Here is a 22,839-nt window from a genome sequence, read left to right as displayed (position 1 = left end):
AAGGAGATGCAAATCGGGAAAAATAAAATGATGTGCTTGATTGACACTGGAGCAGACGTTTCATTGATGCGGAAAGACAATATTACAAAGGCGTTCGGTAATCGTGTACTACAAAAATCTTTTCTAAAGCTGTTCGGTTTAGGCAACGTCGCAACCTCAGTGCTGGGTGAATTTTCGGACGCGGTTGAAGTTGATGGACTTATAACTACGCACACGTTTTTAGTTGTTCCGGACGCAAACCTTAAAGTTGACGTATTGGTCGGATACGATTTCCTAGAGAAATTCACTATAACTCTAACTAGCAGGGGTTATACCTTTGCGGCGACACAGATGCAAAATAATGAAGAACCCTCCCAGTCAAATGTATTCAACGTGGTAAGCTCTACCGAAGATTTTGATATAAACGTAAATCCCAAACATGCGACTGCTGTGAAAGAAATGATATACAATACTAAGTATCATACCAAAGGACAGCATTGTCTTCCGTGAGAGTCCAAGTCGCTTGTCGATCCCTGAGCGAGAATTGGTTAGGAAACAAGTAGGAGAATGGCTAAGCAATGGTATTATTCGAGAATCGTGTTCGGACGTAACAAGCAAGGTAGTTCTGGCCAAAAAGAAAGAAGGAATGTACAGATTATGCGTAGACTATCGCAAATTAAACACTCTTGTTTTGAAAGATAGATTCCCCGTTCCCATCGTAGAGGAGGTCTTAGAGAAGATGCAAGCAGCCAAATTTTTTACAGTAATGGACCTAAGAAACGGTTTTTTCCATGTTGCAGTTGACGAGCAATGCCGAAAATACACGGCATTTGTTATAAAGGAAGGTCTTTACGAATTTAACAGAGCTCCTTTCGGATTCTGTAACTCACCGGCCGTCTTCGTTCGATATGTTAACTATATCTTCCAGAAGTTAATAAATGATGGCATAATGGAGATATACGTAGATGACATAGTTGTGTTGGTGATTCGGCGGAGCAATGCCTTAAAAACATGCAGATCGTCTTAAAGCAGGGTGAAAAGTTTGGCTTGGAAATCAAATGGTCAAAATGCCAATTCTTGAAGGAGAAGATAAGCTTTTTGGGACACGAAATAGAAAACGGACATGTTTGGCCAGGCCAGGAAAAAATAAAAGCTGTGCAAAATTTTCCAATACCCAAAAATATAAGAGGAGTACAGGAATTTCTTGGACTGACGGGGTATTTCCGAAAATTTATCCGAGAGTTCGCATTAATGGCAAGACCACTCACTGAACTCCTAAAGAAAGACGCAGAATTTAAAATCGATAGTTTGCAGATTCGAGCTGTAGAAAACCTGAAGGCGTCTTTAACAAGCGAGCCCGTCCTAAAAATTTTCAAACAGAATGCAAAGACTCAGCTGCACGTAGACGCGTCGAAGGATGGTTTTGGGGCAACACTTTTCCAGCAGCATCACAACAAGTGGCACGCTGTTATGTACTGGAGCAAGAAGACAACGCCGCAGAAGGAAAAATTACACAGCTACTTCTTAGAAGTGAAAGCCGCATATTTAGCAACAAAAAAGATGAGGCATTATCTTATGGGGATCGAATTCGATCTCATCACTGATTGTGCTGCCTTTAAGATGACAACAACAAAGAAAGACGTCCCTCGTGAAGTAGTACTTATGTACCTTCAAGATTTTTCCTTTAAAATAGAACATCGTGCTGGCACCAGAATGAAGCATGTAGACAGTCTTAGTCGATTCCCAGTCATGATCGTCACGTCGGAAGTCCAGTCGCAAATTCTAAGGGCGCAGAAAAAAGATGAACACCTATCAGCGGTAGCAGAGATCCTAAAGGAGAAGCCTTATGGGCAATACACAATAAAAAATAACTTAATTTACAAACAGGTTGCCGGAGCCGGAAACCCTCAGCGTATCATCAGCGACAAGGGGACTGCTTTTACGTCTAAACCTTTTAAGGAGTTCTGTGCTGACGGAAAGATTGAACACATCGAAAATATCACAGGGATCCCCAGAGGAAAAGGGCAGATTGAAATAGTCAACAGGGTTATCATTTCAGTATTGGCCAAAATGTCTACCGCCGAGCCATCGAAGTGGTATCAATACACTTTTCAGGTGCAACGGGCGATCAACGCGCACGTTCACTCTTCAACAAAATTTACTCCATTTGAAATTTTGTTTGGAGTTAAGATGAGAAATGAGTCAAATGCAGATTTGGTCAACATCCTTCAGGAGGAACTACTGTCAGGCGTTCAAGACGAGCGCAACCGAATAAGAACAGAAGCTAGAAACCAGATCGAAAAAGCGCAAGAAACGTACAAGCGGAACTTTGACAGAAAAAGGAAAGGCCACCACGGATATCAATTAGGTGACTTAGTCGCCATTAGAGTAACTCAATTCGTCAACGGGAAAAAGCTGTCAAACAAGTTTATAGGACCTTACGAAGTCATTAACGTAAAGCGGAACGGTCGATATGACGTTCCAAAATCTGCAGAGTTCCAAGGCCCAAATCAGACGTCAACCGCTGTTGATTCCATGAAATTGTGGCGTTACTTTGGTTGTAGCGAAGACAAAGACGACGAGGACGAAGGATCATCTGGGTCAGATGATGATCAGGATGGCCGAGTGTAAGGTGGCATGGGTACAATCACCTCACAAGTTGGCATACCCATCCTTGACACAAACCACCCATCATTCCCACCCTTTGCTAATATGCTAAATTTGGACAGATGAGAAGTTTGCAGCGCCGAAGGAGATAAGAGAAGGAGAGTCGAGAAGTAGTCAGAAAAAGCAAGTCGAAGAAGCCAGTCGCAGAAGTCGTAATAAAGTTGAAAGTTGTCAAAAGTAGTCGCGAATTTCTGTCGGTCATTGGAAATCTGTATTAACATTCACTTACCTGTTCGGCTATATACTTAATCGTATTCATATTAAATAAACCTATAATCTCATAATAAATCTTACATATGTATGCACTAAGGCATTAAGGTGGACCGTAATTCATTTTATCACTCGGTGTAAAAAGAAAACCTATAAAATTTGAAAACCCAAAATTTACGGCCTATTGAATAAAATAAATAAATTTGGCAATATATAAATAATAAAAAAAAAAATAATAATCGAATATAAATTGTGTGTGGTAACCTTTTGGGACCACCCTAATTGATTTGCACTTGAAGAAGCCGTTTGAGCTCATAATTTTGGTGTTCTTTGTGCCTGATTCTGTGCAAAAAAGTGCCGTTGGACTTGCGCCAATAGAGAAGTGCGCATCATTGTCGGTACAGTCGACAATTACCGTACATTTTTTCAGTTCTCTCTTTCGTCATATGTGCAAAGCAAATTACCCATTAGTTTGCTTGCGCCTTGGTGCTGATGCTGCGTCGGCAGCGAATTTCGTTGTTGTTGCTTTGACTATGTTGGCTGCGTGGACAGTGAATTTTATTCCTTTTTTGTCTTTGCATTTTCGCTGCTTGGGCAGTGAATTCGGTTCTTTGATTTTGCGTTATTTGTATTGCTGCTTGGGCAGTGAAATTTAACGCTCATCTAACACACACATACACACATATATACAGTGCGTGTATCGCTTAGTGGTGTTCGGCCACTCTTGTTCAAAATTTAACCTGTCCTCACACACACATACATATATTTACATAGTGCATGTGCTTCGCTTCCTGGCATTCGGCCACAGGTGTTGCAACAATTCCTTTTTCTCAAATACATTTAATTTCGTTTCGATAATTGTTGGCTGCTATTGGAGCAGAGTTGTATAATTATGACGGGAAAAAAGGGAAAGGGTCAAAACAGATCGCTAGGTGAAACCACTTTAAGCCACCTCGATACATTGTTAATGCAATATAAAAATTTTATTGCTGATATAGAACGCGTTAAAACTACAGTTCAAAAGTACTCAGGGTACGTCGACCCAGTAGAAATTGATTGCCGTTTAGAAATACTAAACCAATATGTAGAAAAAGCCTTTAAAATTAACCAAGATTTGGATGACATTAATACAGATCTTGTGTCTCGAGCTGACTTAGAAGACTAATGTGCGAAAACAAAGGCTTTATTAAAAAGCAAAGGTACTAGTCACTACATCATCGCCAACACTCAAGCAAATTCAACCATGCTAGGCGTAACTTCTGCTCAAGGCAAAAAACTTCCTCACATGAAGCTGCCAAGGTTTAGTGGGGAGTATGCGGAATATAAAAATTTCATTGGACTTTTCGAAAACCTCGTTGAGAATGACCTTTCTCTTTTAAATGTTGAAAAATTCAACTATTTGTTGTCTTGTTTAGAGAAAGAGGCTTTAGGCACGGTGAAATCGTATCAAGTAACCGATGCTAATTACCCAAAAGCGTTATCTGCCTTAAAAAACGTTTATGATAATAGTTGTCTTATTGTTTTTGAAAGCGTTTCGAAGCTGTTTGAACTCCCGCAGATGCAAGGCCCTGCTTCATCCTCTTTACGTTCCTTGATAGACACAGTAAGAGCCGTGTATGAGTCATTATTGTCATTGGGAAATGACAAACAGATTTCCAACGCTATGCTCATACACTTAGTTATGAGCAAAGTGGATTCTACGACACGGTCAAAATGGGAGGAGAATTTAGATTATACAAAACTACCACTTTGGGATGATTCCGAAAAGGCTCTTAATAAAAGGTATCAGCACCTCTCTGCTGAAGAAAATTCTTCAGGAGGGGGAGCTCGTAGAGCTAAAAATATGAGTGTAATGGAGGAAAAAAGGGAGGAAGAACTTCGCTAGCAGTGGCTAAGCCAAATGATCAGCATAAAACAAAATGCTCGTTTTGCAAATCGGATGACCACTATATACAATCTTGTTCTTCTTTTGCTGCTATCCCATGCAATAATCGTTTCAAGTTCGTTAAATCATTTCCTCTGTGTATAAATTGCCTGTGAAAAGATCACACAGTTACAGCCTGCAAGTCGAGCACTTGCAGAGTCTGTTCTAAGCCGCATCATACTCTATTGCATAGGTACGAAACAGAAACTCAAGAGGAATCCTCTAGACAAGCTCTACCAGCACAAACTTCGACATCTAGTCAATTATCATCCACTAATATTGCTGCTAGTGATTCTGATCAAGTCATATTAGCTTCGGCAATAATAAAAATAAAGGATCAGTTGGGATCTTACCACATGGCCAGAGCGCTCTTAGACTCTGGGTCTCAGGTACATTTTATTACCGAAAACCTTGCTAATACTTTGAAATTACCCAAATCTCGAAAAGACATCAATTTAATAGGCATAGGTAAGACAAAATCTGCATTCGGCATGCCGTTCAAACTGATATTGCCTCTCGTTTGAATTCCTTTGAAACAATGACTGAATTAAGTATTCTAAAATCTATCGCGTCCTATCAACCCGAAAGGCTTGTGGAAAATGTCAACATTCCAAGTCATATTGATCTCGCTGACCCCCTTTTCCATAAGCCGCAACGTGTAGACTTGCTGCTTGGGGCAGACGCTTTCTTCGATCTTCTTAAAGATGGGCGTCTAAGGTGTAAACAAGATTCTTTAACTTTACGTGAAACAGTTTTTGGTTGGATTGTGTCTGGTCGTTGTAAAACCCCACAAAATAAGAAAGCTTGCTCAACATCATTATTAAGTATAACTGGTGAATCGTCGTTAGACTCAATTGTTAAAATGTTCTGGGAGCTAGATCAAGTTCCAAATACCTCGAATCCAAATTTATATACCCCAGAACAGCTTCTTTGCAAGCAATCGTTTACTGAATCTGTAAACAGATTACCCTCGGGCAGGCTGAGTGTTAAATTGCCGTTTAAATCTAGTCCGACGTGTCTTGGCTCGTCCTTTGAGACAACTAAGAGACGATTTCTTGGCTTGGAGAGGCGAATGGGAAAACATGCAGAAGTCCGTGACATGTATATCTCTTTTATGAAAGAATACATCTCACTAGGTCATATGAGTGCAATCAATAACACAATCCCGTGTGAGCCACATTATTTTATCCCATACCAGTGTGTGCTCAGACCGTAAAGCTCTTCAACAAAGTTGCGAGTCGTGTTCGATGCGTCAAGCAAAACATCATCACAAATATCGCTTAATGATACTCTTATAGTTGGTCCAACGATATAACCATCTCTCTATGCAACTTTGCTTCGTTTCCGATTACATCCTTACGCAATTACTGCTGACATCACTAAGATGTACCGTTAAGTGGAAATTGACGAGACCCAGAGATGTTTTCAATTAATCATCTGGAGAGAGAACCCTAACGACCAATTGCAAATTTATCAATTAAATACAGTTACATATGGCACTGCGTCAGCACCTTTTTGGCTATCCGTTGTCTGAAATACTTGAGTGACATACACGCAACATCGCATAAATTAGCATCGAAATCACTTGCTAATGATTTTTATGTCGATGATTTATTAGCGGGTGCAGAAACGCTAGAGGAATTAGGATTGTTGCAGCAGGAGTTGGACTCTGTATTAAAACCATTTGGATTTGGTTTAGCCAAATGGTCATCAAACTGCCAACAATTTCAAGTTTCTGATGCGTCCACTCCAATTGGGTCACAAGATGACACCAAAACTTTGGGTTTAATTTGGAATCCCAAAAGTGATGTGTTTAAATACTCCGCAGACCATCTTTCACTCGATTTCGTGCCGACTAAAAGGTCTATTTTATCGTTTGTAGCACGTTTATATGACCCGCTTGGATTATTGTGTCCAATTGTCACTCGCGCTAAAATTCTTATTCAAGAAATCTGGCTGCATAAGTTAGATTGGGATGAAGCATTGCCCACAGATTTACTTGAACAATTCAAATCGGTAACTAATTGCTTTTCAAATCTAGATTCACTCAGCATACCTCGTCATATTGGAATCGCAAAAAAAATGAAATATCAAATTCACGGATTTGCCGATGCGTCAAAGAGAGCATACGGCTGCTGCATTTATGTCAGAGTGGAGCATCAGGAAGGAACGTTTACACGATTGCCCACAGCAAAATCCAGAGTAGCACCTCTCAAAACTAAGTCGGTGCCTCGTTTGGAGCTCTGCGCTGCTCACTTACTGGCAAAGTTATGGAGTGAAATTAGGGATGTGTTGAACTCACCAGTGGCCGACATCTTTTTGTGGTCGGACTCTGAGGTGGTGCTGTATTGGATTAAGAAGCACCCATCACACCTGAACACATTTGTTGCGAATCGTGTAGCAGAGATTCAAGAATTGACTTCGCAAACTATCTGGCGTCATGTGCCTACCAGCGCGAATCCAGCGGACATCCTTTCACGTGGCTGCTCAACTAGTGAGCTCGTGGAATCAATTTGGTTTACGGGCCCAAAATCTCTTAAAGGAAAACCGAGCCTATTTGCCAGTAAATCACCACCTGGAACCCCCCAAAGATCTCTCTGTGTTAGAGATGCGGAGAGATACCACAGTCTTGATCGCGGCCGATGCACTGATGAATCCATTTATGGATCTGGTTAACAAGTCTTCATCATATTTGAAAATTCTGCGCATCGTGTCATACATGCTTCGATTTATTAATGGGAAATCGCACAAGCAGACTTCACTCGTGCCATCAGCAGAAGAACTTCGTTCGGCGTTTTTAGCAGTGGTGTCTGCATTGCAGCGAATCGAATTCGCAACTGAAATTGCAAAGCTACAAAAATCCTTGATTTTACAACCATCCTATCAGAAACTTAATCCATTTTTGTATCCTCATCAAGCTGGCAAGCATTTGTGGTGGCAGCTCAGAGTTGGCGGTCGTTTGCTGAAAGCGCCTATGCCACACAATGCTAAATTCCCGTTACTCATGCCAAAAGATTGCCGTTTCGTTAAATTATACCTACAATATTTACATCATTCAAATTGTCATGCAGGTCCACGTGCCTTGGTGGCTATTCTTCGGCATGAAATTTAGTTGGTGAACGCTCGTCAAGCTTGTTATAGCATTGTACGGAAGTGTGTACATTGCATTCGTTATAAGCCAGTTTTGGCAACCCAAATAATGGGAAATTACCTGAATAGACCTTTTGAGATCAGTGGAGTGGACTTTTGTGGTCCAATTTTGGTAACCTTAGGAATTAGAGGGAAGTCAGCTGTAAAGATGTATATTGCCATATTTGTTTGCTTTGCCTCTAAGGCTGTTCACATAGAACTTTTTTCAGACCTCACTTCTAAATCATTTATTATGTGTTTGTCTAGGTTTGTCGGCCGGCGTGGGCGGGCACAGAAGATCTACTGCGACAATGCCACCAATTTTGTCGGTGCCTCTCGGATGCTTCAAGAGTTCAAGGATCACTTCTTTACCAACACTTTTTCGTTCATTCCGCCCCGAGCGCCGCATTTCGGCGGCCTCTGGGAGGCGGCCGTAAAATCGGCGAAAGGATTAATGATCAAGGCCGTGAAGTGCAGTGCTCCGGCAGGACGAACTGAACACCGTGCTGGTGGAGGTAGAAGCCATTCTAAATTCGAGGCCCATGGTCGTGGACAGCTCCAACCCCAACGATGGCGAAGCAGTTACCCCAGCCCATCTGTTGGTCGGGACAACGCTCGTTGCGCTGCCATTCGTGTTCAGGCAGCCAGTAACAGACGACAAACTGAGCTACTTAAAGAGATGGCAACTGATATTCGCAATCAAGCAACGGTTTTGGGTAGATTGGCAACGCGATTACGTCCTGAGTCTACAGCAGCGGCAGAAGTGGCTAAGCGAGAGCCACAGCATCGAAATCGGAACTATCGTCGTGGTCCACGAGGACAACAGTCCGCCGCAGCAGTGGCTGCTAGGAATCATCGAGGAGGTGATCAAAGGCGCGGATGGAAAGGTTCGAGTGGCAGTCGTCAGAACTAAATCTGGCGTGTATTAGCGTTCTATTCATCGGTTAGCTCCTTTACCAATTGAGGAATCTTGAAGCCCTGCAGCCGTTCAACGCGGCCGATGTTTAGTCATTTCATTTCATTGCAACTCCTACTGTTTAGATATATTCAATAACAACTTAAATAATTGCTCATATAGTTGCATACATTTTTATAAATACGCTTAAGCTTAAGTTTACTTTGTTTACTCTTGAATTACTACTCTTAAGGAACATATGTACATATGTAAATTTACTCCATGGACTCTTGAATCGCTACTCTTAAGGTACATATGTATGTACAAATTGCGCTCTTTAATTGTTACGTTCACTTTGTCACACATACTGGAATTTGCATGCTTACACATACACGCGCAATTATGCGAGCGCATTAGTTCTAAAGCCAAATGAATTGGAAATTAAAGGGCACTTGAGAAGAACAACTGAACCATAGCGCATCAACTTTATTGTCTGTCCCGTCCGTCTAAGCGAGTTGGCCTACCGTTAGAATTCAACTTGGACCTTTAGTTGCTTGTGGCACAGGACCACTTTAGAAGGAAGTTCCCGTTTTGGACACCCAGTATGTCTGTCCGTCTGTCTGCCGGCGGCATGTCCGTCTGTCTGTCCCTTTGTCTGTCTGCCTGCATGCATGCTTGTCTTTCTGTCTGTCTGTTTTTCTGTCTGTTTGTTGTTTTGTCTGTGTACCCGTCCGCCTGACTGTCTGTCTGGCTTTCGTCTGTCCGACATATCCGTATGAATGTCCGTCTTTTTGCCTGGCTATATGTCCGTCTGTCTGGCTGTCTGTCTGCCTGTCCATCTTCCTTGCTGAATGTTTGACTGCCTGTCAGTCGGCCTGCTTGTCTTTCTGTCTGTCTGCTTGCCTGCCTCTCTGTTTGCCTTCCAATCCGTTAGCCGGTATGTCTGCCTGTCTGTGTGCAGTGTGACTGCCTGTCGGAACATTTGACGTTCTGTCTGTCCATTTGCCTGCTTGTCAGATGAGTTCTGGGAGGAGTTATAAGGCAAAGGCTGGTACGATCGCAGCTTGGGCGCGCATTTTCTATTGCCGTTTAAGCTCCAATGAATTATTAAGTTTGAGGAAGTGGCTGAGAACAATTAAGATGACTTGGACTCTGGTGACGTCATGCTAATGGATGCTGGCAATGAGCTATTCTTATGGGTTGGTTCTTACGCGTTTGATGAGGAAAATCTGTAGTTTCTAGATAAGGGTAGGGTTGTCTCTCAGAAAAGGATCACTCTGTTCCACATATAATTCTTTGTTAGCCCACAGCTGTATATTCAAGCGAAGCCCAAAGCGCGCTGATTCAAACACTTGATTAAAACAACACCGCCAGTGCTTTCGATGCTAGTTTGTTATGTATTGTTAAGTCCCTTGCATATATTATGTATATGTCTGTCTGTCTCCCTATCTGTCTGCCTGTCCGTCTGTTTGTGTGCCTATCCGTATGTCTGTGCTTCTGTCTGTGCTTCTGTCTGCCTGGCTGTATGTCCGTCTGTCAGACTGCCAGTTGTATGTCTGTCCGTCTGTCTGCCGGCGGTATGTCCGTCTGTCTGTCCCTTTGTCTGTCTGCCTGCATGCATGCTTGTCTTTCTATCTGTCTGTTTTTCTGTCGGTCTGTCTGTTTGTCTGTGTACCCGTCCGCCTGTCTGTCTGTCTGGCTTTCGTCTGTCCGTTTGTCTGTCTGTCTGTCTGCCCGCCTGCTTGGCAGTCATATCCGTATGTCTGTCCGTCTTTTTGCCTGGCTGTATGTCCGTCTGTCTGTCTGCCTGCCTATCTTCCTTGCTGTCTGTTTGACTGTCTGTCAGTCGGCCTGCTTGTCTTTCTGTCAGTCTGCCTGTTGGTCTGACAGCCTTTCTCTCTTGTCTGCCTGTTTGGTTGTTTGCCTGGCAGTCTTAATGCCTGCCTTTCTGTCCGTATGTCTGCCTATCTGTCTGTCTGTCTGTGTGCCTGCCCGTCTCCCCGTCTGACTCTCTGTTTGCCTTCTGATCCGTTTGCCGGTATGACTGCTTGTCTGTCTGCTATGTGGCTGCCTGTCTGTCTGCCTGCTTGCTTGTTCGTATTTCTGTCCGCCTGTCTGCCTATCTATCTGCCTGTCCACATGCCTGTATGTCTGTTTGGCTGTCCGTCTGTCTTTCAGTCTTTCCTGTAAGCCTGCCTATCTAGCTGTCTGAGTGGCTCTCTGGCTACCTGTCTGTCTGTATTCCTGTCAGACTGTCTGTCCGTCTGTCTGTATACATTTTCGATCTGCCTGTTTTTCTGTCGGCCTGTCTGTCACCGCAGCGTTTCTCCTCTACAAGGTTAACGACTCCAGTGGCAAACTGAAGGTAGAAGTAATTAGCCAAAAACCATTAACCCAGACTACGCTGGACACACCCGAATGCTTTATCCTCGACACTGGTTCCGGAATATTCGTTTTGGTCGGAAATGGCGCGAGAAGACTGATGCCATGATCAAAGCACAGGAGTTTTTACTCAGCAAAAAATACCCGGCATGGACCCAAATTTACCGCATTGTAGAGGGCGCTGAGTCTGCACCATTTAATCAGTATTTTGCTACCTGGCGTGATTCGCTCGGCTTTGGACATCGGCTCCTATGAATCACTAGATGTCGGCCAAATCGACGCTGTGGTGTCTCAGATGAAGAAGAGCGGCGGTCGGGCCTTCGGCTTCATGCCTGAACATGGTCAAAACTGTATTTCCCAGTATGTTTCGAAGACGGGCTCTGATGAAATCTTGGCCAACACCGTGTCTTTTGAGAAGAGCGTCCCCCTTCAGGGATTCGCTTCATACGTTCTCACTTATAACTATGAGGACAATAACGGAGACACTGCTTCCATAACGTATGTTTGGCAGGGAATAAACTTTTCCTCCGCCGCCAAGAAGACCGTGAAGATAGGTCTAGATGTCACAAAAAAGCATGAAGGTCTTTTTGTGTTGGTCAACTATGGCCACGAGTCTCGCCACTTCTGTAAGACATTTAAAGGACAGTTGATAACATCCTACACGGCACTCCCTGTAGCTGAACAACTTTTCCGCATACAAGGTACCGTAGAAAGCGATGTGCATGCCAATGAGGTACCTGCTGAAAGCTTATCCTTGGACTCGCGTTATGCCTGTGTCTTTCTTTCTGGACAGTCCCACAGGATATATATTTGGAATGGTATGGGCGCATCTGCCTTTGAGAAAAGAGTTGCCCTTAATTGCTTGTCCCTGTACTGGGATGACCTTGAGTTTGAGAACGTAGATTAGGGCGCGGAATCAGATGAGTTCTGGGAGGAGTTAAACGGCGAAGGCCAGGACGATCGGAGCTTGAGCGATCCAGGGGCATCGCTGCTGGAGCCGCGCCTTTTCATTGCCGTTTAAGCTCTAATGAATTTATTAAATTTGAGGAAGTGGCAAAGTACGAACAAGAGGACTTGGACTCCGATGATATTAAGCTAATGGATGCTGGAGATGAGCTCTACTTATGGGTGGGCTCTTGCACGACTTGTTAAGGCCCCTGCATATATTATGTATCTGTCTGCCTGCCTGTCCGTCTGTCTGCCCGTACGTCTGTCTTCTTATCTGTCTGCCGGCTTGTCTGTCCGTCTGTTTGTCTGCTTGTATGACTGCCTACTTGTCTGTCCGTCTGTTTGTCTGTCTACATGTCTGTCTTTCTCTCTGACTTCTTGTCTGCGTGTATGTCTGTTTTCCTGTCTGCCTGCCAGCTTTTCTTTCTGTCTGGCTTTCTGTCTGTCCGTCTGCTGTTAATCCTATACGGCATGTGGAGAAAGGTGCGAAGTCAGATGAGTTCTGGGAGGAGTTATAAGGCAAAGGCTGGTACGATCGCAGCATGGGCGCGCATTTTCTATTGCCGTTTAAGCTCCAATGAATTATTAAGTTTGAGGAAGTGGCTGAGAACAATTAAGATGACTTGGACTCTGGTGACGTCATGCTAATGGATGCTGGCAATGAGCTATTCTTATGGGTTGGTTCTTACGCGTTTGATGAGGAAAATCTGTAGTTTCTAGATAAGGGTAGGGTTGTCTCTCAGAAAAGGATCACTCTGTTCCACATATAATTCTTTGTTAGCCCACAGCTGTATATTCAAGCGAAGCCCAAAGCGCGCTGATTTAAACACTTGATTAAAACAACACCGCCAGTGCTTTCGATGCTAGTTTGTTATGTATTGTTAAGTCCCTTGCATATATTATGTATCTGTCTTCTGTCTCCCTATCTGTCTGCCTGTTTAGCTGTCCATCTGTTTGTCTGTCTGTCTTACTGCCTTTCTCTCTGACTTCTTCTCTGCCGAATGACTGTTTGCCTGACATTCTGAATGCCTGTCTGCCTGCATGACTGTCAGTCTGCTTATCTGCCTGGCGGTCTGTCTTTCTGCTTTTCTGTCTATCCGTCAGTCCGCTTTTCTGTCGACGGTCCGTCTGGCTGTCTGTCCGCTTGTCTGTCGTCGGTCCGTCTGCCTGTCTGACCGTATCTCTGTCCGTCTTTCTTTTCGGCTGTCTTCCTGTCTGTCTGCCACTCCGTCTGCCTTGCTATCTTTCTGCTTGGCTGTAGTCCGTCTGTCCTTCCTGTCTGCCTTCCTGTCCGTCTGCCTTGTAGTCTGTCTGCCTTCCTGTAAGCCTGTCTGCCCATCTCTCTGACTGTCTCCCTGTCCGTCTGTCTGTGTGCCTGCCTGTCTGTCTACCCTTTTTCTCTGCCTGAATGTATGTCTTTCTGCCTCTTTCCCTGGCCGTATATTCGCCTGTTTTTCTTTCTGTCTGCTTGTCTGCCTATCCGTATGTCTGTGCTTCTGTCTGCCTGGCTGTATGTCCGTCTGTCTGACTGCCAGTTGTATTTCTGTCCGTCTGTCTGCCGGCGGTATGTCCGTCTGTCTGTCCCTTTGTCTGTCTGTCTGTATGCATGCTTGTCTTTCTGTCTGTCTGTTTTTCTGTCTGACTGTCTGTTTATCTGTGTACCCGTCCGCCTTTCTGTCTGTCTGGCTTTCGTCTGTCCGTTTGTCTGTCTGTCTGTCTGCCCGCCTGCTTGGCAGTCATATCCGTATGTTTGTCCGTCTTTTTGCCTGACTGTATGTCCGTCTGTCTGTCTGCCTGTCCATCTTCCTTGCTGTCTTTTGACTGTCTGTCAGTCGGCCTGCTTGTCTTTCTGTCTGTCTGCTTGCCTGTCTGCCTATCTGTCTGTCTGTCTGTGTGCCTGCCCGTCTCCCCGTCCGCCTCTCTATTTGCCTTCCAATCCGTTAGCCGGTATGTCTGCCTGTCTGTGTGCAGTGTGACTGCCTGTCGGACCATCTGACGTTCTGTCTCTCCATTTGTCTGCTTGTCTGCATGCCTGTTTTTCGGCCTTTCTGTCTGTTCGTCCGTCTGCTCTGCTGTATGTCTGCCTGGCTGTAATACCGTCGGTCTGCCTGCTTGTCTTTCTGTCTGTCTGCCTCAATGCCTGTCTGTCTGCCTGTTGGTCTGACAGCCTTTCTCTCTTATCTGTCTGTTTGGTTGTTTGCCCGACTGTCTGAATGCCTGCCTTTCTGTCCGTCTAGCTGCCTATCTGTCTGTCTGCTTGCCTGACCGCCTGTCTGCCTATCTGTCTGTTTGCCTGCCCGTTTCCCCGTCTGCCTCTCTGCTTGTCTGTCTGCTATGTGGCTGCCTGTCTGTCTGCCTGCTTGCTTGTTCATATTTCTGTCCGCCTGTCTGCCTATCTATCTGCCTGTCCATATGCCTGTATGTCTGTGTGGCTGTCCGTCTGTCTTTCAGTCTTTCCTGTAAGCCTGTCTATCTAGCTGTCTGAGTGGCTCTCTGGCTACCTGTCTGTCTGTATGCCTGCCAGACTGTCTGTCCGTCTGTCTGTATACACTTTCGATCTACCTGTTCGTCTGTCGGCCTGTCTGTCACCGCAGCGTTTTCCTATACAAGGTTAGCGACTCCAGTGGCAAGCTGAAAGTAGAAGTAATTAGCCAAAAGCCATTAACCCAGACTACGCTGGACACACCCGAATGCTATATCCTCGACACCGGTTCCGGAATATTCATTTTGGTCGGAAATGGCACGAGAAGACTGATGCCATGATCAAAGCACAGAAGTTTTTACTCAGCAAAAAATACCCGGCGTGGACCCAAATTCACCGCATTGTAGAAGGCGCTGAGTCTGCACCATTTAAGCAGTATTTTGCTACCTTGCGTGATTCGCTCGGCTTTGGACATCGGCTCTTATGAATCACTAGATATCGGCCAAATCGACGCTGTGGTGTCTCAGATGAAGAAGAGCGGCGGTCGGGCCTTCGGCTTCATGCCTGAACATGGTCAAAACTGTATTACTCAGTATGTTTCGAAGACGGGCTCTGATGAAATCTTGGCCAACACCGTGTCTTTTGAGAAGAGCGTCCCCCTTCAGGGATTCGCTTCATACGTTCTCACTTATAACTATGAGGACAATAACGGAGACACTGGTTCCATAACGTATGTTTGGCAGGGAATAAACTCTTCCTCCGCCGCCAAGAAGCGTACCGTGAAGATAGGTCTAGATGTCGCAAAAAAGCATGAAGGTCTTTTTGTGTTGGTCAACTATGGCCACGAGCCTCGCCACTTCTATAAGACATTTAAAGGGCAGTTGATAACATCCTACACGGCACTCCCTGTAGCTGCACAACTTTTCCGCATACAAGGTACCGTAGAAAGCGATGTGCATGCCAATGAGGTACCTGCTGAAAGTTTATCCTTGGACTCGCGTGATGCCTGTGTCTTTCTTTCTGGACAGTCCCACAGGATATATATTTGGAACGGTATGGGCGCATCTGCCTTTGAGAAAAGAGTTGCCCTAAATCGCTTCTCCCTGTACTGGGATGACCTTGAGTTTGAGAACGTGGATTAGGGTGCGGAATCAGATGAGTTCTGGGAGGAGTTAAACGGCGAAGGCCAGGACGATCGGAGCTTGAGCGATCCAGGGGCACCGCTGCTGGAGCAGCGCCTTTTCATTGCCGTTTAAGCTCTAATGAATTTATTAAATTTGAGGAAGTGGCAAAGTACGAACAAGAGGACTTGGACTCCGATGATATCAAGCTAATGGATGCTGGAGATGAGCTCTATATGCATATATTATGTATCTGTCTGCTTGTCTGTCCGTCTGACTGTATGACTGCCTACTTGTCTGTCCGTCTGTTTGTCTGTCTACATGTCTGTCTTTCTCTCTGAATTCTTGTCTGCCTGAATGTCTGTTTTCCTGTCTGCCTGCCAGCTTTTCTTTCTGTCTGGCTTTCTGTCTGTCCGTCTGCTGTTAATCCTATACGGCATGTGGAGAAAGGTGCGAAGTCAGATGAGTTCTGGGAGGAGTTATAAGGCAAAGGCTGGTACGATCGCAGCATGGGCGCGCATTTTCTATTGCCGTTTAAGCTCCTATGAATTATTAAGTTTGAGGAAGTGGCTGAGAACAATTAAGATGACTTGGACTCTGGTGACGTTATGCTAATGGATGCTGGCAAAGAGCTATTCTTATGGGTTGGTTCTTACGCGTTTGATGAGGAAAATCTGTAGTTTCTAGATAAGGGTAGGGTTGTCTCTCAGAAAAGGATCACTCTGTTCCACATATAATTCTTTGTTAGCCCACAGCTGTATATTCAAGCGGAGCCCAAAGCGCGCTGATTTAAACACTTGATTAAAACAACACCACCTGTGCTTTCGATGCTAGTTTGTTATGTATTGTTAAGTCCCTTGCATATATTATGTATATGTCTGTCTGTCTCCCTATCTGTCTGCCTGTCCGTCTGTTTGTCTGTCTGTCTTACTGCCTTTCTCTCTGACTTCTTCTCTGCCGTGTGACTGTTTGCCTGACATTCTGAATGCCTGTCTGCCTGCATGTCTGTCAGTCTGCTTATCTGCCTGGCGGTCTGTCTTTCTGCTTCTCTGTCTGTCCGTCAGTCCGCTTTTCAGTCATCGGTCCGTCTGCCTGTCTGTCCGCTTCTCTGTCGTCGGTCCGTCTGCCTGTCTGACCGTATCTCTGTCCGTCTGTCTGTCTTTTCGGCTGTCTTCCTGTCTGTCTGTCTCTCCGTCTGCCTTGCTATCTTTCTGCTTGGCTGTAGTCCGTCTGTCCTGCCTGTCTGTCTTCCTGTCGGTCTGCCTTGTAGTCTGTCTGCCTTCCTGTAAGCCTGTCTGCCCATCTGTCTGACTGTCTCTCTGTCTCTCTGTCTCCCTGTCCGTCTGTCTGTGTGCCTGCCTGTCTGTCTACCCTTTTTCTCTGCCTGAATGTCTGTCTTTCTGCCTCTTTCCCTGGCCGTATATTCGCCTGTTTTTCTTTCTGTCTGCTTGTCTGCCTATCCGTATGTCTGTGCTTCTGTCTGTGCTTCTGTCTGCCTGGCTGTATGTCCGTCTCTCTGACTGCCAGTTGTATGTCTGCCCGTCTGTCTGCCGGCGGTATGTCCGTCTGTCTGTCCCTTTGTCTGTTTGCCTGCATGCATGCTTGTCTTTCTATCTGTCTGTTTTTCTGTCGGTCTGTCTGTTTGTCTGTGTACCCGTCCGCCTGTCTGTCTGTCTGGCTTTCGTCTGTCCGTTTGTCTGTCTGTCTGTCTGCCCGCCTGCTTGGCAGTCATATCCGTATGTCTGTCCGTCTTTTTGCCTGGCTGTATGTCCGTCTGTCTGTCTGCATGTCCATCTTCCGTGCTGTCTGTTTGACTGTCTGTCAGTCGGCCTGCTTGTCTTTCTGTCAGTCTGCCTGTTGGTCTGACAGCCTTTCTGTCTTGTCTGCCTGTTTAGTTGTTTGCCTGACTGTCTTAATGCCTGCCTTTCTGTCTGTATGTCTGCCTATCTGTCTGTGTGCCTGCCCGTCTGCCTCTCTGTTTGCCTTCTGATCCGTTTGCCGGTATGACTGCTTGTCTGTCTGCTATTTGGCTGCCTGTCTGTCTGCCTGCTTGCTTGTTCGTATTTCTGTCCGCCTGTCTGCCTATCTATCTGCCTGTCCACATGCCTGTATGTCTGCTTGCTTGTCCGTCTGTCTTTCAGTCTTTCCTGTAAGCCTGTCTATCTAGCTGTCTGAGTGGCTCTCTGGCTACCTGTCTGTCTGTATGCCTGTCAGACTGTCTGTCCGTCTGTCTGTATACATTTTCGATCTGCCTGTTTTTCTGTCGGCCTGTCTGTCACCGCAGCGTTTCTCCTCTACAAGGTTAACGACTCCAGTGGCAAACTGAAAGTCGAAGTAATTAGCCAAAAACCATTAACATAGACTACGCTGGACACACCCGAATGCTTTATCCTCGACACCGGTTCCGGAATATTCGTTTTGGTCGGAAATGGCGCGAGAAGACTGATGCCATGATCAAAGCACAGGAGTTTTTACTCAGCAAAAAATACCCGGCGTGGACCCAAATTTACCGCATTGTAGAAGGCGCTGAGTCTGCACCATTTAATCAGTATTTTGCTACCTGGAGTGATTCGCTCGGCTTTGGACATCGGCTCTTATGAATCACTAGATGTCGGCCAAATCGACGCTGTGGTGTCTCAGATGAAGAAGAGCGGCGGTCGGGCCTTCGGCTTCATGCCTGAACATGGTCAAAACTGTATTACCCAGTATGTTTCGAAGACGGGCTCTGATGAAATCTTGGCCAACACCGTGTCTTTTGAGAAGAGCGTCCCCCTTCAGGGATTCGCTTCATACGTTCTAACTTATAACTATGAGGACAATAACGGAGACACTGGTTCCATAACGTATGTTTGGCAGGGAATAAACTCTTCCTCCGCCGCCAAGAAGCGTACCGTGAAGATAGGTCTAGATGTCGCAAAAAAGCATGAAGGTCTTTTTGTGTTGGTCAACTATGGCCACGAGCCTCGCCACTTCTATAAGACATTTAAAGGGCAGTTGATAACATCCTACACGGCACTCCCTGTAGCTGCACAACTTTTCCGCATACAAGGTACCGTAGAAAGCGATGTGCATGCCAATGAGGTACCTGCTGAAAGTTTATCCTTGGACTCGCGTGATGCCTGTGTCTTTCTTTCTGGACAGTCCCACAGGATATATATTTGGAACGGTATGGGCGCATCTGCCTTTGAGAAAAGAGTTGCCCTAAATCGCTTCTCCCTGTACTGGGATGACCTTGAGTTTGAGAATGTGGAGGAGGGTGCGGAATCAGATGAGTTCTGGGAGGAGTTAAACGGCGAAGGCCAGTACGATCGGAGCTTGAGCGATCCAGGGGCACCGTTGCTGGAGCCGCGCCTTTTCCATTGCCGTTTAAGCTCTAATGAATTTATTAAATTTGAGGAAGTGGCTAAGTACGAACAAGACTTGGACTCCGATGATATCATGCTAATGGATGCTGGAGATGAGATCTACTTATGGGTTGGCTCTTGCACGACTTGTTAAGGCCTTGCATATATTATGTATCTGTCTATCTGCCTGTCCGTCTGTCTGCCCATACGTCTTTCTTCTTATCTGTCTGCCAGCTTGTCTGTCCGTCTGTTTGTCTGACTGTATGACTGCCTACTTGTCTGTCCGTCTGTTTGTCTGTCTGTATGTCTGCCTGTTTGTCTGTTTGCCTGACTGTCTGATTGCCTGTCTGCCTGCTAGTTTTTCTTTCTGTCTGTCCGTCTGCTTAATTGTCTGTCTGTATCCTATATATTATGTATCTGTATATCTGCCTGTCTGCCCATACGTCTTTCTTCTTATCTGTCTGCCTGCTTGTGTGTCCGTCTGTTTGTCTGACTATATGACTGCCTACTTGTCAGTCCGTCTGTTTGTCTGTCTGTATGTCTGCCTGTTTGTCTGTTTGCCTGACTGTCTGAATGCCTGTCTGCCTGCTAGATTTTCTTTCTGTCTGTTCGTCTGCTTAATTGTCTGTCTGTATCCTATACGGCATGTGGAGAAAGGTGCGAAGTCAGATGAGTTCTGGGAGGAGTTATAAGGCAAAGGCTGGTACGATCGCAGCTTGGACGCGCATTTTCTATTGTCGTTTAAGCTCCTATGAATTATTAAGTTTGAGGAAGTGGCTGAGAACAATTAAGATGACTTGGACTCTGATGGCGTTATGCTAATGGATGCTGGCAATGAGCTCTACTCATGGGTTGGTTCTTACGCGTTTGATGAGGAAATCTGTAGTTTCTAGATATGGGTTGGGTTGTCTCTCAGAAAAGGATCACTCTGTTCCACTTATAATTCTTTGTTAACCCACAGATGTATATTCAAGCGGAGCCCAAAGCGCGCTGATTTAGGCACTTGATTAAAACAACACCGCCAGTGCTTTGGATGCTAGTTTGTTATGTACTGTTAAGTCCCTTGCATATATTATGTATCTGTCTGTCTGTTTCCCTATCTGTCTGCCCGCCTGTTTGGCAGACATATCCGTATGTCTGTCCGTCTTTTTGCCTGCCTGTATGTCCGTCTGTCTGGCTGTTTGTCTGCCTGTCCATCTTCCTTGCTGTCTGTTTGACTGTCTGTCAGTCGGCCTGCTTGTCTTTCTGTCTGTCTGCTTGCCTGTCTGCCTGTCAGTCCGTATGTCTGCCTATCTGTCTGTCTGTGTGCCTGCCCGTCTCCCCGTCTGCTTCTCTGTTTGCCTTCCGATCCTTTAGCCGGTATGTCTGCCTGTCTGTGTGCAGTGTGACTGCCTGTCGGACCATCTGACATTCTGTCTGTTCATTTGCCTGCTTGTCTGCATGCGTGTTTTTTGGCCTTTCTGTCTGTTCGTCCGTCTGGCCTGCTGTAAGTCTTCCTGGCTGTAAGTCCGTCAGTCTGCCTGCTTGTCTTTCTGTCAGACTGCCTTTGTGGCCTTTCTCTCTTGTCTGCCTGTTTGGTTGTTTGCCTGACTGTCTTAATGCCTGCCTTTCTGTCCGGATGTCTGCCTATCTGTCTGTCTTCTTGCCTGTCTGTCCGTATGTCTGCCTATCTGTCTGTCTGTCTGTGTGCCTGCCCGTCTCCCCGTCTGCCTCTCTGTTTGCCTTCTGATCCGTTTGCCGGTATGACTGCTTGTCTGTCTGCTATGTGGCTGCCTGTCTGTCTGCCTGCTTGCTTGTTCGTATTTCTGTCCGCCTGTCTGCCTATCTATCTGCATGTCCACATGCCTGTTTGTCAGTTTTCCTGTCCGTCTGCCTTTCAGTCTTTCTTGTAAGTCTGTCTATCTAGCTGTCTGAGTGTTTCTCTGTCTACCTGTCTGTCTGTATGCCTGCCAGACTGTCTGTCCGTCTGTCTGTATACACTTTCGATCTTTCTGTTCGCCTGTCGGCCGTCTGTCACCGCAGCGGTTTTCCTCTACAAGGTTAGCGACTCCAGTGGCAAACTGAAATTCGAAGTAATTAGCCATAAACCATTAACCCAGATTACGCTGGACACACACGAATGCTTTATCCTCGACACCGGTTCCGGAATATTCGTTTGGGTCGGAAAGGGAGCCTCTCAAAAGGAGAAGACTGATGCCATGATCAAAGCACAGGAGTTTTTACGCAGAAAAAAATATCTGGCGTGGACTCAAATTCACCGCATTGTGGAAGGTGCTGAGTCTGCACCATTTAAGCAGTATTTTGCTACCTGGCGTGATGTTGGAATGGCGCATAGTCATCTCATTCGCTCGGCTTTGGACATCGGCGCTTATGAATCACTACCAAATCGACTCTGTGGTGTCTCATATGAAGAAGAGCGGCGGTCGGGCCTTCGACTTCATGCCTGATCATGGTCAAAACTGTATTGAAACCATTACCTAGTATGCTACGAAGACGGGCTCTGATGAAATCTTGGCCAACACCGTGTCTTTTGAGGAGAGCGTTCCCCTTCAGGGAATCGCTTCATACGTTCTCACTTATAACTATGAGGACGATAACGGAGACACTGGTTCCATAACGTATGTTTGGCAGGGAATAAACTCTTCCTCCGCCGCCAAGAAGCGTGCCGTGAAGATGGGTCTAGATGTCGCAAAAAAGCAGGAAGGTCTTTTTGTGTTGGTCAACCATGGCCACGAGCCTCGCCTCTTCTATAAGACACATAAAGGACACGGCACTCCCGGTAGCTGCAAAACTTTTCCGCATACAAGGTACCGTAGAAAGCGATGTGCATGCCAATGAGGTACCTGCTGAAAGTTTATCCTTGGCCTCGCGTGATGCCTGTGTCTTTCTTTCTGGACAGTCCCACAGGATATATATTTGGAACGGTATGGGCGCATCTGCCTTTGAGAAAAGAGTTGCCCTAAATCGCTTCTCCCTGTACTGGGATGACCTTGAGTTTGAGAATGTGGAGGAGGGTGCGGAATCAGATGAGTTCTGGGAGGAGTTAAACGGCGAAGGCCAGTACGATCGGAGCTTGAGCGATCCAGGGGCACCGTTGCTGGAGCCGCGCCTTTTCCATTGCCGTTTAAGCTCTAATGAATTTATTAAATTTGAGGAAGTGGCAAAGTACGAACAAGAGGACTTGGACTCCGATGATATCATGCTAATGGATGCTGGAGATGAGATCTACTTATGGGTTGGCTCTTGCACGACTTGTTAAGGCCCTTGCATATATTATGTATCTGTCTATCTGCTTGTCCGTCTGTCTGCCCATACGTCTGTCTTCTTATTTGTCTGCCTGGTTGTCTGTCCGTCTGTGTGTCTGACTGTATGATTGCCTACTTGTCTGTCCGTCTGTTTGTCTGTCTGTATGTCTGCCTGTCTGCATGTCTGTTTTTCTCTCTGACTTCTTGTCTGCCTGTATGTTTGTTTTCCTGACCGTCTGAATGCCTGTCTGCCTGCCAGTTTTTCTTTCTGTCTGGCTTTCTGTCTGTCCGTTTGCTTAATTGTCTGTCTGTATCCTATACGGCATGTGGAGAAAGGTGCGAAGTCAGATAAGTTCTGGTTCGTTGGATCAATCTGTATGTAAGGCATAGCCGTGAATATTCTAATAATATACCCATATATGCCTCTATTGCCATTGATCGCAAACTGTTGAAGGAAATGTAAAGTAAAAGATTTCTTGCCTGCTATTCTGTCTGTCTGACTGCTTGTCTGTCTGCCTTTCTGTCCGTCTGCCGTGCAATGTGGCTGTCTGTCTGACTAGCTGGCTTGTCTGT

The 22,839-nt window shown here is 45.6% G+C and overlaps 4 pseudogenes; all 4 read left to right on the top strand.

The window, feature by feature from the left end:
• Nucleotides 1-10,844: 10,844 nt before the first annotated feature.
• On the top strand, nt 10,845-12,338 carry LOC108113542 (annotated as a pseudogene).
• A 2,208-nt stretch (nt 12,339-14,546) lies between these two features.
• Nucleotides 14,547-16,357, top strand: LOC108113553 (annotated as a pseudogene).
• An 851-nt stretch (nt 16,358-17,208) lies between these two features.
• LOC121529809 lies at nt 17,209-19,175 on the top strand (annotated as a pseudogene).
• A 1,679-nt stretch (nt 19,176-20,854) lies between these two features.
• LOC108113564 lies at nt 20,855-22,280 on the top strand (annotated as a pseudogene).
• The last annotated feature ends 559 nt before the right edge of the window (nt 22,281-22,839 follow it).

Source organism: Drosophila eugracilis, unplaced genomic scaffold (genome assembly GCF_018153835.1).
Source record: "Drosophila eugracilis isolate 14026-0451.02 unplaced genomic scaffold, ASM1815383v1 contig_1903, whole genome shotgun sequence".
Classification (NCBI taxonomy): Eukaryota; Metazoa; Arthropoda; class Insecta; order Diptera; family Drosophilidae; genus Drosophila; species Drosophila eugracilis.
This window is presented reverse-complemented; position numbering and strand designations above follow the sequence as displayed.